The following is a 21,489-nucleotide window of genomic DNA, read 5'->3' on the forward strand; positions in this document are numbered from 1 at the left end:
TGTCCCCCAACCTAGGAGATTGACATCAGTTGTGATGATAATGGGAGTGGAAGACAAAAGAGGAATTCCTTTCAGGTGATTCGCTGGTGCAAGCCACCACTACAACTGATGGTAGATCCTTTGGGCTAAATGTATTATGTGAGCAAAATCCATGGGGAAGGGATTCCACATTTGCAAAAGAAATCTTACTAACTCGATAAAAAGCATTAGAGTCTCCAATAACATCATATATGATCAGCCAGTACAGATACTGGCCCAATTTGTGGAATTTTATAATATCTTATATACTCCGGAGAATCTACCTAGTGTAGCGAAGATTCAAGAGTATTTGGATAAATGCGGAACACCTCACCCCGATCAACGATTGGATACACGCCCCGGCTGACCACCCCACCTATGCACTAGAGAGATCTAAATGGGGCAATAGGACGGTGCTACACTTCTTATATGGGGGGAGGGGGGCCCGCCAGCTTCTCCCTGCGACTAAGATTACCCTGACGGCGTGGCGCAGAGCGTCGGTCAGAATGGGCTGGCATGAAAGGCTCACCCGCCAGACACCCCTATGGTCATGTAGGTGGCTGACTGAACTGAACAAGCTACGTGGGTTCCAAAGGTGGGATGACATTGGCATCTCCACAGTTGGGGATGTCATAGCAAAGGGGGAACTTAAAACCTTCCAGGCACTGCAGCTGGAATTTGGACTCCAGAGAACCCAATACTACAAATACATACAACTGCGGCATGCATGGGGAGCCCAAAACATATCTCTCACAGACATTCCCCAGTTTGCACCACTTGAGGGCCGCCTACTGCAAGAACAGATACAGAGGGGGGCGGTATCCATGACTTACAAAACACTGACAAATAACATGCTGGGTGATCTACAGGCCCTCAGGGAGAAGTGGGAGGCAGATGTGGGCACGCTGGAGGACCTAGACTGGGAACTCATACTTATGCACCCCCGAGAAGTGGCCATAAAATCGAGGCTTCGCCTCATTCAGTTTAAGGTCCTTCATCGGGCATACTTTGACAGAGTGAGGCTTTTCCGGATGGGGAGGGTTAACAACACCACCTGTTTACGATGCCAGCACCAAACAGGCGACTTCTTCCACGTCATTTGGGGATGCACAGTGATACAGGAATATTGGGACGAGGTTTTCAATGAATTGAGTGCGGTACTGGAGGTAGAGATACCTAAGGACCCCAAACTGGCGCTCTTGGGAATGTCCACGGAGGTGGATATCACGCGATACTTACTCATTTTTCTGCTGCTGGCCCTGGTGGTCGCAAAAAGAGACATTGCAAGACTGTGGGGGGCGCCTGGGAAACCAAATCTCTAGGAATGGAGAAGAGGTCTAGATATGTATATGGCAGCTGAACGAGTTACATATAAAGCTAGAGGGTGCCCCCGAAAATTTAGAAAAATATGGGCCAAGTGGAGGCACTACCATGGATTGGAGTAGGAGGGTGGGACCGGTGGCGGAAGTGGGCGGGTGGTAGGATGAATCACAGAGATGGTGTGTATGTCGCTGATTCCAGCATTTGTACCCTTGAAGGTTACGGGCCAGGGGGATTGCTTATACTCAATGTCTCACAACTTAGAAGACCGAGAGAGCCATGGGGGTCGGGGGGGGGGAGTGGTTGCGAAGGGTTCATGCTGCTGGGGGGGGGGGAGGACGGGAAGGGGGGCTTCGAGGAGAGGTCTCTCAGTTACTGCCTTTACTTATATTTGATGGGGGGGGGGAGTTCGGGGTGAAAATGAAAAATAAGTTCGTCAGGATGAATGCAATGTAACTGACTATTTCAAAAGTTGCGTAAGGGCGGGTAGAGCGGAATGTTGACGCTCCCCCGCGATGTCTTGTTCCTAGTACCTATGATTCGCCTGATGCAACAATAAAAAGAATTAAAAAAAAAAAAAAGAGTATTTGGATAATAATATTAAAGAGAAAACATAACACACCCGGGTTAGATCAATTATCTGAGGAGATTACTGTGCTAGAGATCAGACAAGCTATCCTCTCATTACCCGCGGGGAAAGCAGCCGGTGAAGATACCATTCCAGTCGAGCTCTACAAATTGTGTATCGAGGAACTAATTCCTCTGTTCTCTGTGGTAATTCGATCTAAAGGGGAAAGCGGGAAGGCTCCTAGCTCCTGGAATACGGCAAAAATGGTTTTCTTTCTGAAAAAATGCAAACCGGCAGATGAGTGTGGGTCTTACAGACCCATTTCACTTATTAACACCGATGCAAAGGTTTTTGTAAACATTTTAGCCAGCCGACTGGCTCCGTTCATCCCCAAAATAGTAAATTCTCAACAACATGGTTTTGTAATGGGGAGGGACACTACAGCCCATATTAACACACCCATAAACGCATTTGACATAGCCGAGACAGAGTCCACTCCACTCTGTATGATCTTACTAGACGCTGAGAAGGCTTTTTTTTTTTTTTAAACCTTTATTGACAGTTATGATTATACAGTAACAAGAATATAACCACCCGAGTCGGCTGTCTCCATTATCAACAAGTGTACAGGATAAGTCAGTTACACAGCGCTTCAGCCGGCAACCCGGGGTCCGGCGGCGATTGAGCAAACATGTCAGAGCAATATATTTTTAGTCACAGGAGAAATAAGGTCTTTGTCTTTTATGTTTTTTAGGGAAACAAACAAACCAAAGAGAAAGGAAAAATTTAATTAACTGTCGAGGCAAAACAGGAAGCTTACACGCAAGTGTTCCTCTGGGAGGGGGAGAGCCGCATCTCAAGGATCTTATGCGTCAGCAATTGAAGCTTAAAAGCTATAAGGAAAAAGGGGGGGCGGAGGGGGGAAGAGAGCAAGCAATCAGTGCGTTGACAATAATCAAGACCAGAAGGAACATCTGGCTAAGGGGATTGCAACACCTCCGGTGGATTCACAAAGGGGTCCGCGATACTGGTTCCACTGCTTCCATATCCTCCCCCACTTCTTAGGTCTACCCCGGGCAACATAGACCGTTTTTTCTCGAAACATGCACCAGTCCATGTTTCTCGACCAGGCTGATAGACTAGGTGCCCTCGAGGATCCCCACAGTTGTGCAATGTCACGCTTGGCGACCATATTCCCTAAAGTGGCCCATTGTGTCTGAGCCACGTTGTAGTCGTTGGGCTGCCACACATTCAGAAGACACCTACGGGCCTCAGGCAAGATCGAAACACCCGTTACTTCTTTCATGACGTCATGCACACGATTCCAAAAGGATACTAACTCGGGACATTCCCACAGAATATGGAGGAAGGTACCCATCATTCCACACCAACACTTACACAGTCCATCCACAGAGTATCCCATACGTAACAATCGAGGGCCTGTCACATACACGCGGTGTAGGATTTTCAATTGCACCAGTCGCTGACGGGCCGGGATTGCCACCTCCTTCGGAGAGGATATCGCTGCCTGCCAATCCTCATCATCCAGCTCCAGTCCATCGCTGGTCCAGGCCTCACGCATCCGTAGAAGAAGGTTTGTCCGGTCATTTATCAGTTTCTTATATATAAGAGAGATCGCACTGTCCGGGACGTGACCGTCAAGCACTCTGTCCTCCAGGGGTGAGGATTCCGGAATGTGGGTGTCGGTCGGGAAGACCGAGCCAAGGGCGTGCCGGACCTGTAAGTACCAGAAATATTCCCGATCGCTAAGTGTATATTCCATTTTTAGCTCATCGAAAGTCTTTATCCTATCTTTCTGCCAAAGATCCCCCACCTTGCTAATACCAATTAGGTCCCATTTCTCAAAGCCCTTGGTGGTCCACAGATTGCCCAACTTCTCAGAGACATAAAGTGGAACCGCTAGAGTGACAGTGTCTGACAAGCCCATGGCTGCATTAGCACTATACCAGATCCGCACCGCCACCTTGGTGGGTCCCGTTAACGTCTTATCCGACCGCCTGGAATAAAGTGCCCTGTAGTAATTCCCGCCCTGAAGTAACCATTTATCCATGGCAAAGGCCGGGTTAGAAACTGGGCCATACAGTGCATGATTGACCGCACACAGTTGGGAGGCCCAGTAGTAACGCCTCATATCAGGCAACGCTATGCCGCCATCGTACCAAGGCAGTGTGAGTTTAGCCAGGGCAATCCGGGGATGTCCGGTCCACAGCAACTTTCTTTGGAGGCTCTCGATCTCATGGAAAAAGCTGGTGGGCACAAGGTCAAGAGTGTTTTGGAGTATGTACAAAACTCTAGGCAGGGACATCATTTTGGAGAGAGCTGCCCTGCCCACCATGGACAGTGGCAGTCTATACCAAGCTTTCACATCGGCTTTCAAATGAAGAAGCGGGGGGAGTAAGTTACGTTGATACCTGATGACAGGGTCACGCGAGATATATATACCCAGATACTTGAAGCCGGAGTGCGAGATTTGTATCGGGCAGTTGCGCGGCACGAGAGGTTCATCGTCCGTGAGCGAATAGACACAGGACTTACTCCAGTTGATCACTAGACCAGAGTTTCTTACCAAAGGAGCCGAGGACATCGAACAGTACACCCAGAGATTTCCGAGGGGAAGTGAGATAAAGGAGAATGTCGTCCGCATACAATGATATGCGGTCTGCAAAGTCGGGGGTCCACCTAATACCCTTAAGTGATGGTTCCCACCGCAACCATGCGGCCAGGGGTTCCAAAGCCAAAGCAAAAAGCAGCGGGGACAGGGGGCACCCTTGTCACGTATCTCTCCCGAGAACAAAAGGAGCCGAGACCCTACCATTAACGACCACCTGAGCCAGGGGCTCCTCGTAAAGTAGCCGGACCCAGCTAATGAATACCGGTCCGAAGCCAAACTTCGTGAGAGCCGCCCATAGGTACGGCCATTCCACTGTATCAAATGCCATGGTGGCATCCAAAGAAACCAAAATGGCCGGCTCACGCAACGTCTCCGCTCTCGCCAGAACGCCATGCAAACGACGTAGGTTCAATGCAGTGTTGCGGGTTGGAATAAAGCCAGATTGATCTGGGTGCACCAGGTCCCCAATCACTTTAATCAAACGATTTGCTAACAGTTTTGCCAGGATCTTGGGTTCGGCATTAAGAAGTGAAATGGGTTTATAGGAGCTTCCCCTCTTTATGTATTACGGCGATCGACGCCAATCACTGGTCGCGGGGAAGTGAACCCCTTTCCCTGGACTCCAAAAACATCGAGCGAAGGTACGGCGCCATTTTGTTCGGACATAACTTGTACAATTCGATGGGTATGCCGTTCGGGCCTGTAGCTTTCCCCGAGCGAATGGAGCGAATAACGAGAGCTACTTCATCGGTGGAAAATTCCGCCTCCATAAGCTCTCTGTCAGAGTCGGACAAGCTAGGCAATGCAATATCCCTGAGCAAAAGGTGCGAGTCCTCCTCCGGCCTATCAGAGACCGGCGCATATACCGCTCGGAAATAACAGGCAAACTCATCCACGATCTCCAGTGGATCTACCACACGCACACCATCCACACGTTTAACAACCGGCACCACTCGATTCAGTCTTTCTCTCTTGTCCAACCATGCAATCAATTTCCCTGCCTTGTCGTCTACATCATACAAACGGCCCTGTTGCTCACGACTCATGGCGTTCGCAGCATTCGTCACCAAGGCTTTATAGTCAGACTGTTTCAGATTCAAAACATGCACCTTATCTCGCGTGACCCCGGATTCAAGATCTACCTCCAGAGCGACAATGTCAGATTCCATCTTCTCAACCTCCTCATTGTGGCGTTTCCTTGAACCGGCAATCAGCGACAACGTCTGACCCCGAATTACAGTTTTAAAAGCTTCCCACAGGGACACAGACGAGGACACCGATCCCACATTTTCGGCAAAGTAATGGTCGATAGCCTTAACCACCCCATCCCTGGTTTCCGGAGGACGAAGATGCCAGGGATTGATCGGGGAGACCAGGCCCCCGTTACCCAGATGGAGATCAATGAGTATCCATAGCGGGGAGTGATCCGAGATGCCTCTGGGCAAATGTCAGACCTCTCTCACCGATACGGCCTGGGCCGCGGGCATGAGGATGTAATCAAGCCTAGCCAAGCTCCCATGTGCCCCAGAGTGGAAGGTGTACTGAGCCTGCCCAGGGTGAAGCATCCGCCAACAATCAACCATACCAAATGTATCCAAGAAGCCACCAAGGCAGGACTGCAACTGCGTGAGCGCTCTGGGGGGGTGACATCTTCAATGCCACTAACAACTGAGTTGAAGTCACCTCCAACCACCAAGACCCCCTCGGGAAGCTCCAGCACCAGTTTCCCCAGGTCGGCAAACGTGGTGGTCTGTAAACCCGGGGGAACGTATATGGAGAGGATGTAGATCGCCTTCCCCTCCCACCTACCAATAATGGCCTCATACCGTCCCCTATCGTCCAAGACCGTATCATCAACCTCCAAGGGGAGGGAATTTCGGACCAGAACACCGGTCCCCCTGGAGCCCGAGGTGAACCCAGAGTGTGCAACCAACCTGTAGCCCCTCGGATTCATAGCATGAAACGTGTTCCCCACCAAGTGCGTCTTCCACCTGGAACTCTATGGGCACGCTCCACCGCAAAAAAGTTACTGAGGCCCTTGGGAGCAAGATGGTTTAAAATCAGGTCTTCCACAAGGAGATCCGTCGATTGATCGGCTGAAGTCTCCGGAACTCCGACGATGCGAACATTATTACGCCTAGCGCGGCTTTCAAAATCCTCGAGCCGGCGGGCAAACTGTTCACTCGAAGACCGTAAGGTCCGGACCTCGGTCTGGAGATTGGAAACGTCGGTGGTGAGACTGGCAGCTTTGATATCCAGCGACTTGACTCTCTCGTTGGTCTTGCCCAGGTCCGCCCTAATCAAACCGACATCAACAGCCACCGTGTCAATCTTGGCGGCCAAAGTTTCATATTGTTGGCCCATGGATGACTTCACGCTTGCAATGGCGCCCATCACATCTCGAAGAGTCAGCTCCTCCGTTTCAGGGGGGCCACCACCAAGGTCCTCCGGAGTTTTGCCAGTGCCGCTGGGAGAACCTTTGGGGCGCGTAAATCGGTCTATAATGGTGGTTTGAGTGATGCCACCCCGAGACGTGTTCTTGGTCGGCCGCTTGTCGCTGTCAGGTTTGCCGGCCATGTTGGGTTGTGCGCCCCTAAGGGGCTTTTGGGACCTGGTGTAAATGGCTCCCCACGGAGAGAAACAGCGAAAAAATCAAAATGCTGGGCGCCGGCGAAGAGCAGTTAGGCAAGTGAGCTCATGGGTCGGCTAGATCAGAGGACAGTCGTCTTTAAGCAATCGTGAGCAGGAAAATCGAAACCGAAAGTAGACCCTGGGTAGCTATCTCCTTCCATCCGCCGTTGTTGTTCAACTACCCCCGGGGAGTTTCAGATGCTCGAGTCCCTGGATATCTCACAGTGTAGGCCTTCAGGCTTCAGGACGGAGTATTTCAGGTATCCGGCGTCCGATTCAAATTTTGAAAAAGGCCATATAGGTCAGGAGAGTTACAGCTACAATAACCCGCTGTTAGAAACAGGATACGTGACAGGATAGATGTAGGAGGCGGCGAGGGTTTCGGTGTACAACAGTTAGCACGCATTTTGTACAACGCGGTGCTGTTACCACGCTACTTTTACCACGCAAGTCGTTACAACGACTTGCGCTGGAGGGCGCTCCAGGATAGTAAATAGTTTAATTTACTATCCAACTCCTTCCCTAGAGTCCACGGGGACTGGAGTTGGAATAGTAAATTAAAAAATTTACTATCCAGCGCCCCTCCTCTCAGCTCACGCGACCATCTTGGATGCACGCTAAGCTCGTCCTCCCCGAGAAGGCTTTTGACCGAGTGGTATGGGACTATCTGTGGTCTGTCTTGTCTTACATTGGATTCAGGGGTCAATTTGTCAGCTGGATTCGAGCCCTATACGACAGACCTACAGCGAATATTAGCTATGCTGGTCTGATCTCTCCTACTTTTACTATTTCTCGGGGCACTCGACAGGGGTGCCCGTTATCACCCCTGCTGTTTGCTCTATCGATGAGCATTTCTTCACGCTCTCCAGCTTCAGCCGCGAATCGCACCGTCTAGATCTGGCCCTCATTCTTTGAAAATTACCGCTTACGCGGATGACATCGTCATCTACTCTACAGATTTTGTAGAAGCACTAGAGGGCATCACGGCAGAGGCTAGCAGATTTGGAGCCGTTTCAGGATATAAATTAAACATAAATAAAACACAAATTGTAGTTAACCATAAACCATTGGCTACAGTCTCCGGAATCTGTAAGGTCGCCACCTATCTAGGGGTTAAAATATCTTCTAAAATTAGCGATGTCATTAAAATAAACTATGATGCTCTATTAAAACAACAGCTTTGTCACTAAAAAAATGGCACAAACTCCCTTTAAATATATTCAGCAGAATTAATCTGATTAAAATGAAAGTGCTTCCTAAATGTCACTATTTATTTTGTTCTATACCTTTAGCACTCAATAATTCTTTCTTCAAAAAACTTGATGGGTTATTCAGCAGTTTTATTTGGGGATACAGGAAGGTGTGTAGATCTCTGACGTTACTCAAGGGTTTCAATAGATACAGGGGGACTTAATTTCCCGGACTTTAAATTATACTATTGGGCCACTTTTATATGCCGTTTACGCTCTTTGTTGAACTCTGACACTCAATTCTATTTCCATATTTTTATGCTAAACTCATACTCCAGAATGTTTCTGTTAAGACTAAGGGCCCGATGTAGGTAAATGCCATTTACCGATTTTAAAATACCGAATCCTACCGATTCGGTATTTCAAAATCGGTAAATGGTATGTAGGTCCCAACATCTGGATTCGTTACCGAATCCTTAACAATTCTTTAATTACCGATTCGGTAAATACCGAATCGGTAATGCCCATTCATTCCTATGGGCTTTGAAGCCCATAGGAATGATTAGGCATTACCGATTCGGTATTTACCGAATCGGTAATTAAAGAATTCACAAGGGTGCAGGGGGTGTCACTTTGACACCCTCTGGCACCCCCAAAACAGGCACAGGTGCCATGTGGCAGGCATACCTGCCCTAAGGGCAGGTCTGCCTGTCACATGACATAGGTGTGCATGCACACATGTGCATGCACACCGGAATCGGTATTTTACCATGGATTTGTATTCCATGGTAAAATACCGATTCTGTAAGCCATGTGCAGAAGGTACATTGCCTACCTACATTGCATTTTCGGTAATTTTACCGAATCGGTAAATATTACCGAATCGGTAATTATTTTACCGATTCGGTACATATTAGAGATTCCGTAAATTTACCGATTCGGTAATGATACCGATTCGGTAAAATTACCGAAAATGTGCCCCTACATCTCGGTAGCCCTTTACCGATCGGAAACGGCCGAAAATCGGTATTTTCGGCCGATTCGGATCGGTAAAGGGCTACCTACATCGGGCCCTAAATGACCCAAATTACTATAAAAGGGTTAAATTCAAGACTGCTAAAGACTCAGCCAAGATTTGGTTTAACATTATGACTTTTTGCAAAACTTCCTTTTTTCATTCTAAACTACGGCTCTGGGGATATCCGGGTCTCCCGGGGATTTTTAATGATGACTGGGCTAATACATGGTCTGCTCATGGAATTACAACATTGGGGGATCTTTATGGTTCTAATGGTTTCTTAGACTTTGAGGCACTTAAAAACTTATTCAAACTGACTGATTCAATGAGGTTTAAATATATCCAAATTTATGATTTTTTGATACGTAAGATGAAAATTTTAGAAAGCTCAGATTCCGACATTTGGGATTGTTTTTACTCCTTGAAGACGAAATCTTAAATCAGTGACGGATACAGGTGTCTTAACACCTATAATGCAGGTGATTGTTCCAAATTAGCTGAGAAATGGAGCCTTAAGACGGGATCCAATATAAGCTCTAAACAGATTGCTTATTCTCTATCCAATCTTAATAACCTTGTTCTATCGTCGAGTCTAAGATTACAACAATTTAAAACCACCAGTTTACTTTATTATACACCTGAAGTGATCTCTAAGTGGTCAACAGATGTTTTATTTAGTGATCATACCAAGTGCCCTAAATGTGATCTAGCAGGTGCCGACTTAGAACATATTTTGTTTTCTTGCCCTGTCTTGAGTGAGTTTTGGTCGGCTTAGGACAAGGTCATGAAAATGAAACTGGCTAGTCCACCTCTTCTGTCGGCTTTAACAGTATTATTAGATATACACTTGGCCACTCTCCCCCAACAGTCCTTAGTCACCATATTATTATCATGTGCTAAAATAACCATTGCCCGCGCTTGGATCTCCCCGAAATCCCCTCATATCATGAAATGGGGGTCACTGGTCAACAAAATATATTCCATGGAGGCGTCTCTGGCAAAGCTTAGAGGTGCCCGGTCCTTAAGGAAATTTGAAAAAATCTGGGGCAATTTTATTTAAAATGTAATGTATTTAATTTGTATTTTCTCTTCAGTTTTTCTTAAATCTTAAAAGATAATTCCCCTGTATTTTCTAAACTCAATTTGATTATATGATTGTCTTACTTAAAAAAAGAAAAAAAAAAGAAATCTTACAAACTGCTGGAGATAGAATCTAGCCCACAGAATCAGAGCTATGGTAGCTGCCGACTCTCCTTAAACCTGGAGGAAAGAGAATAAAGTGGGAGAGTCTTGTGCCAACAGGTTTCTTAGATGTGACTGAATCTTCTCCAGCCTAGTGTGAGAAAGACTCACAAATCCCAGATCTGTGCTAAATTGGGCTCCTATAAAAAGATGAGTCGGAGATGAGAGGATCTCTGATTTTCCCCAATTTATAAGAAATCATGCTGCTGCAACAACTTGAAGACTTACATATTATGGATCTGAGCTAACTGCAGTGATCACCAATGACTGTGCTGTATATGTTGCATAAGTGGTGGATCTCGGGTACAGATTTTGATCTGAAAAACTAACTTCAAGGCACTCTTTAATTTCTTGTTGTCTGTCGGTTCTGAAGGAGAACAATCCACCGGATTAAGGGAAGTTCTCTCAATAAGAGCTGTCAGAATCATGTCAATTTTACAAAAACTTGGTAAGGACTTTTTTTGCGTCTTCCAGAGAGTAGAGCTTCTGCATGAATCTAGGAACTGGCACATGATCAGGCTCTTTCTATTCTCCAAAAAACAGATTCTCAACCTTTGAGTGGAATGGCATGGAAATAAATGGCAGCTTGGTGTATTGAGGAAATAGAACATCCTAATTATCTTGCCCTGATAAGGCTGAAATACTGGGCTATGCCTGATATGCCTCAAAAGCTCTGGAGCCTCTTCTCTTCTCACATAGTTCCCAAAAGAAGTTGAGGGCAATTCTTCTTCTGAAGAAAATTAATCCTGTGCTGTTCCCCATTTAGAGCGCCCTTCTTTATTTCTGTGTCCCTGGGAGCTTTAGCAACTGCATTATTTATCATAGGCTGAACTTCGTCTTCAGTCAGTAGTGCAGCAGCATCAAGTGGAGCCTGAGGCAATTTCCAACTTTAGCCAGAATCTGCTTGTTGTCATCAGAGGAGGAGGAAGATTAAATAAGTCTCCTCTTGCATGTACGCTTCCCAGACATAATGGCACACTACAGCCTGAAAGAGAAAGCTGAAGACCATCCAAAGAAACTCGTCTTCAACTTCTCCTTCTTTCAAGAACAAACAAGCGTGGACCCAGGTATCTTGTGCATATGTTTATTCTGCTAAATCCTCCATTACAGCTTTCGGGCGATTTCAGGTATGATATAGTTGGAAATTAGCATTTAAAAAACCTTAGAAATTCACTGAAAAAAACATAGGTTTAAAGTGGGGGATTAAGTCTCCTTGAATCCTGAGAGTCCCTGGGTCCAACTAGGCCACCATGTACCTCCAGTAAGCACCACAGAGCTGCATTGCAGAGAGGTGGTCTGAGGCCATGCCCCATTTTACACCTCTCTGCAATGCAACTCTGTGGCACTTACTGGACGTACCTGGTGGGTTAGTTGGCCCCCAGGGACCCTCAGGATTCAAGGGGACTTAATTCCCCAACTTAAAACGCGCAACAGGGCGCAGGGAGCTGTGTTGGGTGATCAGAGACCATGCCCCTTTTTACACCTCTCTGCAACGCAGCTCTGTGGAGCTAACTAGAGGTACCTGGTGGGCTAGTTGGCCCCCAGGGACCCTCAGGGTTGAAGAGGAATTAATTCCCCAACTTAAAACGCGGCACAGGGCGTGTTTGCACACATGTCACCTCATGCCCTGCCCCCTCCCTTCACAACTGTGCAAATGCGCCCGTGGTGCATTTTAAGTTGGGGGATTAAGTCCCCTTGACTCCTGAGGGTCCCTGGGGTCCAACTAGCCCACCAGCTGTGTTGCAGAGAGATGTAAAAAGGGGCGTGGCCTGTACCACTTCTCTGCAAAGCAGCCCTGTGGCACTTACTAGAGGTACCTGGTGGGCTAGTAGGCCCCCAGGGACCCCCAGTATTGAAGGGGTATTAATTCCCCAATTTAAAACGCGCCACAGGGCGCATTTGCAGAGTGTTTCTGGCAGGGGGCGGTGCCTCTGACACGATTGCGGTCTTTTTCTTTTTGTTAGAAGGGGGGCTGTGTGGCCCCCTTCTTTCCCATTTTTTTGGCCCTGGGGACCCCATCCACCAGGGCATGATCCCTTTAAAAAAAATAAAAACAAATCCTGATTCTACACTCAACTCACTTCTTACCTCCCCAAACCTCCTCTCTTCTGCTACATCAGGTTTCCTTTCTCCCCAACCTTTCAAAACCCTATCTTTGATTTTCTCCATCAACTCATCTTTTCCATAATGCAAAAGCCATTCTTTCTTATCAATAGATTTGACAGCCTCTTCTTCCACCACAGCAATTTGATAATCATCCCACTCACTCCTAGGTACTTCCTTAATCGTTAACGGCATTCTACTCAAACAGTCTGCAATTTTATTTTGCACACTTGGAACATATTTGATCCTGTAGTTGTAATCGTGTAATCTCATTGAGAGTCTTGCTATTCTCGCCGATGCTCTTATCACACCACTTGTAGTCAATAAATTCACCAAAGGCTTATGATCTGTTCTCACATCAAACTCATTTCCCCACAAATACGCTCCAAAATGTTCCATTCCCCACACACAACCTAAGGACTCTCTATTACAGAATAAAGTTCTTCATCTGGTGTCATCTGTGGAGAAGTGTGGCTCACTGGTTAGAGGAGGCAGACCTGGAAGCAGAGGTCAGCCCGGGACCCGGGTTTAAATCCCGGCTCGGCAGGGTCTTGAGTCCTAAAATGTCCATGGACTCGACAATTCTCGCTCCGGTGCCTACTCGATTCACGGGTTCACACTCTGCGACTCTGGGCAATAGCTTGCTTAATCTCCACAACGGCCCCTCGCGGCGGGATGCCTGGCTTTCACCTTGCGGATACCCTGCCGGGGTTATCTCACAGGGGAATACCAGGACGGGTTCCCTAAGCAAGCGCATAGAAACCGGTGGTGATTTGCGCTATATAAATTCCTGTACATTTACATTTACATTTAAACTCCTTGGCGCAAATCCAATGATCACCTCATTATCACCACCTTCATTCTGTGTCAAAACTGCACCCAAACCTTTCCCGCTGGCATCCACTGTCAATACACTCCTCAATTCTGGATCAAACCCCTTTATAGGTGTGGCATTGCATACTTCCTTCTTCAAGATCTCAAAATTTTCCTCACATTTATCACTCCAAACAAATTTACTCCTTTGTTTCAATACTCTGTCAAGCATAGAAATGAACCGAGTTCATCCTTATTTCTCGGCTCTGGTGCTTCCCTCACTGCCTCTAATAATTCTTCCTTTGGAGATATACCATCAATACCAATATTATGTCCTAAATAGGCCACTTTTTGTTTTGCAAACTTGCATTTACCATACTCTGCTGTCAGTCCTTTATTCATCAAAACATTGAATACTTCCCTTAATCTTTGATCATGTGTTTTCCTATTCTCCCCCATGACTAGTATATCATCTTGAAAATATAATACACCTTGAATACCTCTAAAATCTCACTCATAATCCTTTGGAAAACCGCTGCCACAGAGGCTAACCCAAACGGCATCCTAACATACTGGAAACATCCAAAAGGTGTAATAAATGATGTTATTTTCCTGCTTTCCTTATGTAATTCAACCTGATGGTATGCTGATGATAAATCAACTGTTGAAAACCATCTCATATCTTTCGTTTTTGCCAGTAACTAATTGATCTTTGGTAAGGGATATTTATCTACTTGAATCTCCTTGTTCACACCTCTCAAATCCACACACAATCTGATCTTTCCATTCGATTTCCTGGCTACTACAATCGGAGACATCCACACAGATGACTCAATCCTCTCAATTATTCCTGATGTTTCCAATCTGTTCAATTATTTCTCTAATTCACTCCTTACTGAAAATGGAACATTCCTCACTTTATAATTCACTGGAACTGCATTTTCCTTCAACTTTATCTCATGTTTAAATCCTTTAAGCACACCAATTTTCTCAGAAAAAACATCACTATACTCTTCTTTAATTTCATTCCTCAAATCATCACTCTCACCTAATACCATAACTTGTTCTTTAGCGATCGGATTCAGTTTATATCCAAACTTGCCTGATCTTTCCATCCTAAAACACTCGGTCCATATTCAGCAACATACATTCTTCCCTTCACCACTCTTCCTTTGAACTCAAATCTCACATCTCTACACCCCACCATAGGAATGCTTTCTCCAGTGATACTTCTTGGATTGATATCGCTTTCCATGAACTCAACACCAATTTGCTTCTCAAATTTTTCCTTCCACATATCCAAGTTCACAATAGTATATAGTGATCCTGAATCAGCTACCAACATTACTTTTACTCCTGCAACATCAATTTCAAATGTTGGCTTACTTCTTCCCTTACTCTTAACATCTAAAATAAAGTCATCATCTTCCTCTGAATCTTCTTCTGTATCTCTTTCATTCCTTTCTCTTCCTTCTTTTGTCACATATTTTATCCTTGTAGTTTTATCCGTCCTATAACAAACTCTTGCATAGTTTCCAATAAAACCACATACCGTGCACTTCTGATCTCTTGCCCTACAGGCTTTACTATCAGCTAAATGTTTGTAGGTTCCATATCTAAAACATGCTAAATTGGTTTGACTTCCTCTCCTGTATTCACTTTTAATTGGTTGGAAATATCTGTCCTCTTTTCATTACCCTTTTATTTTTTCTCTGCACCAACACTGCTTGCTCTTATAGTCTTTCTTACAACACATACTTCCTCTTTTTCTTTTCCTTTCTCATCATCTAAAGCTTCTTTCGCACATCTGACAGATACTTCAGCTTTCCTTACTACAACCAGTACTTTATTCAGTGTTCCATCTCCCATAGTCCACAACCTTTCTTGTACTCTTTTGTTATTAGTGAGCATGATGATTTGATCTCTTATCAGTTCCTCTTCTATCTGTCCAAATCTACACTTCTCCGCCATTCTTTTTAAAACACTTAAATAATCATCTATCTTCTCATTCTGCTCTTATTTCCTCCTGAAAAACTTGTATCTGTCAATAGCTACACACACTGTTGGTGCGTAATATCTTTCTAGGTCATCCAATGCATTTTCATATTCGTTTGTTTCATCTTCACCTCTTTCTTTCTTTTGCATTTGCTCATATTGTCTAATTCCTTCTGGTCCTAAGGAATGTAGTAAAATTCCGGTGTCATATCCTCATTTTTTATAGTAAACATGTAATTTTAAAAATACACTTTCCACTCTTGCCATCTAATTTTCGGTTCTCCAGGTTCTGCCAGGAATGGTATTGGCGGTGTTAACATGAATGTCTGCGCTGCACACATTTTCTCTTTTAATTGTGCTCAAAATTACACCTCTACTTCAAAATAAAAAAAAAATTACAAATTTAAAAAAACAAAAAAAATTACGTATATTTCACACTGTATTACAATTAGTATGCTTTAACAACACGTGTGATCTCTTTCTTCCGTTATAACAACACTTTTCTCTGTTCCTTCTCCTTAACGTCGTTTTCTCGATCCACTCGATGCAGTAATAATCATGGTTTCCTTTATAACCAATACAAGTCTTCCCAACTCCTCAAAATGTCCGCCAAGCGTGATGACATCACACGCTTTTACTTCTCGCTGCACGTGATACTCAACTTCTCTCGTGCCTGCGCGCCCAATATTCCTCCTTGCAAGACAATAACGCTGGCGTTGCACGAGATATTCCTCTTCTCTAGTGCACAATGTTTTAATCACGCTTCACGCGCTATTCTCCTCGCGCAAGGTACTGTAACTTAATTTCCTTCCTTATGCCACTCGTAACTCATCGAATACGTATCGTCTCTTTTAAATCTCCCTCGACCTCCTCACCTTAGTTCTTTACTCAATTCAATCGTTTACATCTTCCGCTCTCCTTTGAATGTTCATGAATTCTTCCTCAGCGGGTCCACTCAGAGTTGCCTATCCTCTGTCGCCAATTTGTAAAGTCGACTCCTTCTTCAATAATGTTCAAATCTTCTTTATTGGCAACTCTGCTACCAAAGAAAATACAACAACATCTACATCACATAGTTTCCTCATCAACTGTCCCTCCCAAGAATATCCCGTACATTCCTATTCTATTAATGTCCCTAGCATTCCTATTCTATTAATGATGTCCCTAGCATTCCAAACATGGAATGCTCCAACATAACATACATATATATATATATATATATATATATATATATATATATATATATTTACAACGCCGAGTCCCACGATCCCCGGGACTTGTTCTTTCAATAAAGAGCACTCAGAGGCGCTACAGCGTGGTTTCGCCAAGTTGTTTAATTGCAGAAACTTCTTGCAGTTTTTTTGCCAAGGGTACAAACGCGTTTCGGCGTTGCCGCCTTCGTCAGTGTAAACAAGCATTTTTTTGTTAGGTGATTTAAATAACATTCATGGTGACAGCCTGTCACATGTTCTAAAAAGGATAAACATAAAAAACGGCACAAAGCTTGTAATTGCATCATTACTTGTGGCGGCCATCTTATAGTGGGTCAGTACCATATTAAATCAATCATATTGATAACACTAGATACCATGGTGTTATACATTCAACACATTTATATACATGATTCATATGATTATGACGATCAATTGATTCATTCGATCATTCATGTGTATACATAGATGGTAAGTGGTATTGTCATACATATTATTGGACGCCTATCTTTATAGTGCCGTTAATTCGCAAAACCCATAACGATCCCGTTTAGAGCTTTGTCGAATGGTTCACATATTTGGAATAGGTGGAACAATTACCTATCTCTGGTTTGGTGCAATCAAGCCCTGAATGGGCTATTTTCATGTTGTTCATGGTGTGTACTTACACAAAAATCATTTCAAATTGTTCCAAAATTTTAATGTTTTCAGGGATTGGGCAGACAACATTTTTACTTCCCTATTCTTCTCTTATCTACTCTCTCAGAATTTGCATACTTGTGTGGCAGAGGGTCAAGGATGACAACGTTTTAGATATGTGTCCACATTTCTTCTTCGTTGTTCATCCCCCCTGGGGTCTTGGTCTGGAGCTGGATAATCAACCTAGTTTCTAAGGTTCTTAATTTTTTTACCCAGTCAGTTCTGACTAGTTGGTCCAGTATAAAATAGGTGAGAATGTTGCTGTTACTGTTATGCATTAGTTCGAAATGCCGTGCTACAGGGTAGCTTTGGTCCTTTGAGGTAATAGCCCTCATGTGTTCAAGGACTCTAAGTTTGGTTTGCTTTACTGTGCTCCCTATAAACTTTTTTCCGCACGGGTATGTTAAGCAGTATACAGTATAATCAGAATTGCAGTTGAGCAGTTTCGATATTTTGGTTTTGGTTTTCCTCCCTGGTACTTCATATTCTTTGACCTTCTTTGAGTTTTTACAGGCCTTGCACTTCATACATGGAAAGAAACCAAAAACAGTCGTTTTTTCTTTTTTCTGCTCTCATAGTGGCTGTCAACTAGATGGTCCTTGAAAGAGTTTCCCTTCCTGTATGAAATGAGAGGATAGTTGGATAGGGATTTCCCTATTACAGAGTCTGTCTTTAAGATTTTCCAGTTCTTTCTCATAATATTAAAGACTTCTGGTGACTTCTCTGAATAGTCTGTAATCATTCTGATTTCTGATTCACTAGATTTTGGATTGTCTATTAGTAGGTCATTTCTCCCCACTGAGTTGCTTTTAATCTCGGCTTGATCTAGAATCCCTTTGCAATATCCTCTCTGTAAAAATCTTTTCCAAGAATGGTTCTTCGCCTTCTCAAACTCCTGTTGAGTCGAGCAGTTGCGTTTCATCCGCAAGAGCTCTCCCAGGGGGATGTTGTTAATTTCACTGCGGGGATGATAACTTTCTGAGTGCAGAATTGTGTTTCCCGCAGTGGGTTTCCGATAAACTGCAGTTTGAATTGTGCCATCCTCAACATAGACCCGAAGGTCCAAGTAGAAGACCTCACTCTTGCTAATATTGCTGGTAAAGCTGAGGTTTAAGTCATTGTTATTAAGTTTAGTGATGTATTCCTCAGCCTCAGCCTCATCCTGTGAACCCCGCCACACCAAGAACAAGTCGTCGATGTAGCGGGTCCACAAGATGATGTTATTCATCCACCGGTCGTTGTCCCCCGCCCAGGCCACGTGCTTCTCCCACCAGCTCACGAATAAAAAAATATATATATATCTATATATATATATATATATATGCCATCTTCCCAGTGCAAGTGCGGTACAGTAGTCAGAGGCACGGCTGCTGTGTCTGTCCAGCTCTCAGTGTTTCCTTCCATGATCTGGAAACACTGCTTCAGCCACCATAAGATGGCCAGACTCTGTCACAACCACTCATGCGCTGGATGTATATGTGGTCTTGGTTTTTTCTACCTCATCTCCTGAAAAGATACTGGACTATGAACTGCATTACTGTCTGAGGAAGTAATTCACTGATATATGGCTATGTAACCAACTTGCCTTGTATTATTTCAATTTTAAGTGTCTTCTTCCTAATTGTGGGATTTTCACTTCTTTCTTTTCTTCTCCCTCTTTCTCACTAATCCCTTTCTTAGGCTGATACACTTGATTTTTCCTTACCCACCCTCACAGCCTCTCACCATTCTTACATCCTGCAACCCTCTTCTCTATCCCCCACTTCTCCAAGACAACCTCCATTCTCTTGACTTGCTGTTGAATATCGCAATTTGTTATAACTAGATCGTATTAATTGAGCTCTTACTTATTGTTTTAATTTGACTTCTATGTTACCTCATTGTATTTTTTGCTATTTTTACATCTACCCATGTGACCCTTGTAAAGCTCTCTGATACCCTTGGGTCCAGCGAGCGCTATATAAAATCTTTAAAATAAATTAAAATAAAAAATTGTTGATGCCGCCCAAGAATGTATATTGATATTTAATTAACTGTGATGTCTGTTGGGATGTATGAGTCTATGTCGATATGTGACTTGTTAGTTTGGTTTGAAAGAGAGTGTGTGTGCGCGATCCAAGATGCGCTTAACTGTTTCCGATATTTTTTTCGATTATGCTCTGTTACAATTTTGATAAAACAACATAAATGTCATATTTTGCATCATACAATGTACTCTGCATTATAATTGGGAAGGCCAGTATTTTAGGACTGGTTTAGTACATTTGTGACTTTTAGCACTTAAAAAAAAAAGATTTTCAGGCAGAGGGTTTGTTTGTTTGATTTTCTCGCAGACTGTCACAACCCGATCGAAAGGAGTGCCGTGAGCACACCCCCGCGGAACTCAAACCGACTCTCCTCAGTTGAATACAAAGATAAATCTGTGCCCCTGAGCTGTCCCCATACTCTGGCAATCATATTCCACGTAAAAAACTGAAAACAAATAATTATACTCAGTGTCAATGCTCCCATCCCTCCGTGTACTAGCGAGAGCTCTCTGCACTTAGAGACAGAAAAAACAAGAGTGGGTGGAGAGGGGCACTTTTTTTTCATAAGGGCATTATTAATTGGCTGGCTCAGGCAGCAGGACTGCCTTACCAAGTAAGAAAAGCAAGGAGGATGAGGAGGTAATGTTCTTTAAATGATTTGTCCACTTTAAATGTCGCATTTTTTCTGTATAGTTGGTTTCATGTTTTATTTTTATCAACAACTGATTGGTTAAGTAATTGTGAATACATCAAATCAAACGTACATGATTAATCAATTACCTGTCTTTGGTAATTTTTACAAATGCTATATTGAATGTCATTCAAGTGAGGTCCTTTTCTTTTGGTTCTTAGGAGTGCGTTTAGGGCACAAACTGACCCTCCAAATGCAGAATCAACAGCCCGGCCTCTTACAAAATAATAAACACATCATGAATTTTATTACAAAGCTAAATAAGAGGATTATTAAGCACAAACAGCACAACAGTACATATAGCTGATATAAATATCTACTAAGCAAAAATAATTGCATTCATTTAAAATATCATTATATATATTTAAAAAATCAGCCAAAGAGGCATTAAGATTCCAGGAAAATCCCAAATTCAAGAATTTAAGTTAGCAATCTAATATCCTACTGCACTGTCCATGACTTCACAAATGACAATAACATCAGATTCCTTGTGTCAACTAAGTCCCTTCAGGACCTCGAACCATAGTGTTCACTCGCAGTCAGTTACCTTGACACCCCATCAATTGCAAGCTCTCACAGACACTTTCTTAACTAATCAGGCATGAGAGGGCACTCCGTGAGGGTGTAGAGAGAGCTGAACACAAGCCCGACACAAAAGCCCAGTTTGAGACCGTAAATTGTGGTTTTGAAGATTATTCTCAGGCCGTATTTATTTACATGACACTATAATCAAACATGCATTGGCAAACCAAATAAGCCTCTATTTGCTAACTCCTTTTAGCCTAGTACCAGTGCTTGAAATGGAAAAACAGAAGTGCAGGTACTCTGAACCAGAGTACCTGCTTGTTTTTGAAAAGTGCCGTTAATCTCCAATTAAAAGTATTATGTTTTTCTTGAGCAGTGCTGGTACTCTCCCTCTCAAAATAAAAAAGTGCCAGTTTTCAGTACCAGACAGTACCAGTCCATTTAAAGCACTGTGTAGTACCGCATGGCAAACAATACACAGCTACATCAATCTGTATGGGCATGCATGCCCTTTAACACATGCACACCTACAAAATGATGTGGGCACCATATTTTTATTTTCCACTCTGAGATGGATCAATAAATTAAAAAAATAAAAATAGAAATAGCACAAACTGCCTTTTATGTAGATGGGCTGACAGAAATTTGCTGCCTGGTCCACAGCAAAAAAAAATTAAAAAAAGAACACAGTAGAGGGAAGGGGACAGCATCGGCAGTAGGCAGGTCAAAGGGGGAAGCAGCATCCGAGGAAGAGGAACATGAACAAGAACGCAACTCAGAGGGAGAAGCACATGAGTGGGAGCGCT

Source organism: Lissotriton vulgaris, chromosome 3_1 (assembly GCF_964263255.1).
Source record: "Lissotriton vulgaris chromosome 3_1, aLisVul1.2, whole genome shotgun sequence".
Taxonomy (NCBI): Eukaryota; Metazoa; Chordata; class Amphibia; order Caudata; family Salamandridae; genus Lissotriton; species Lissotriton vulgaris.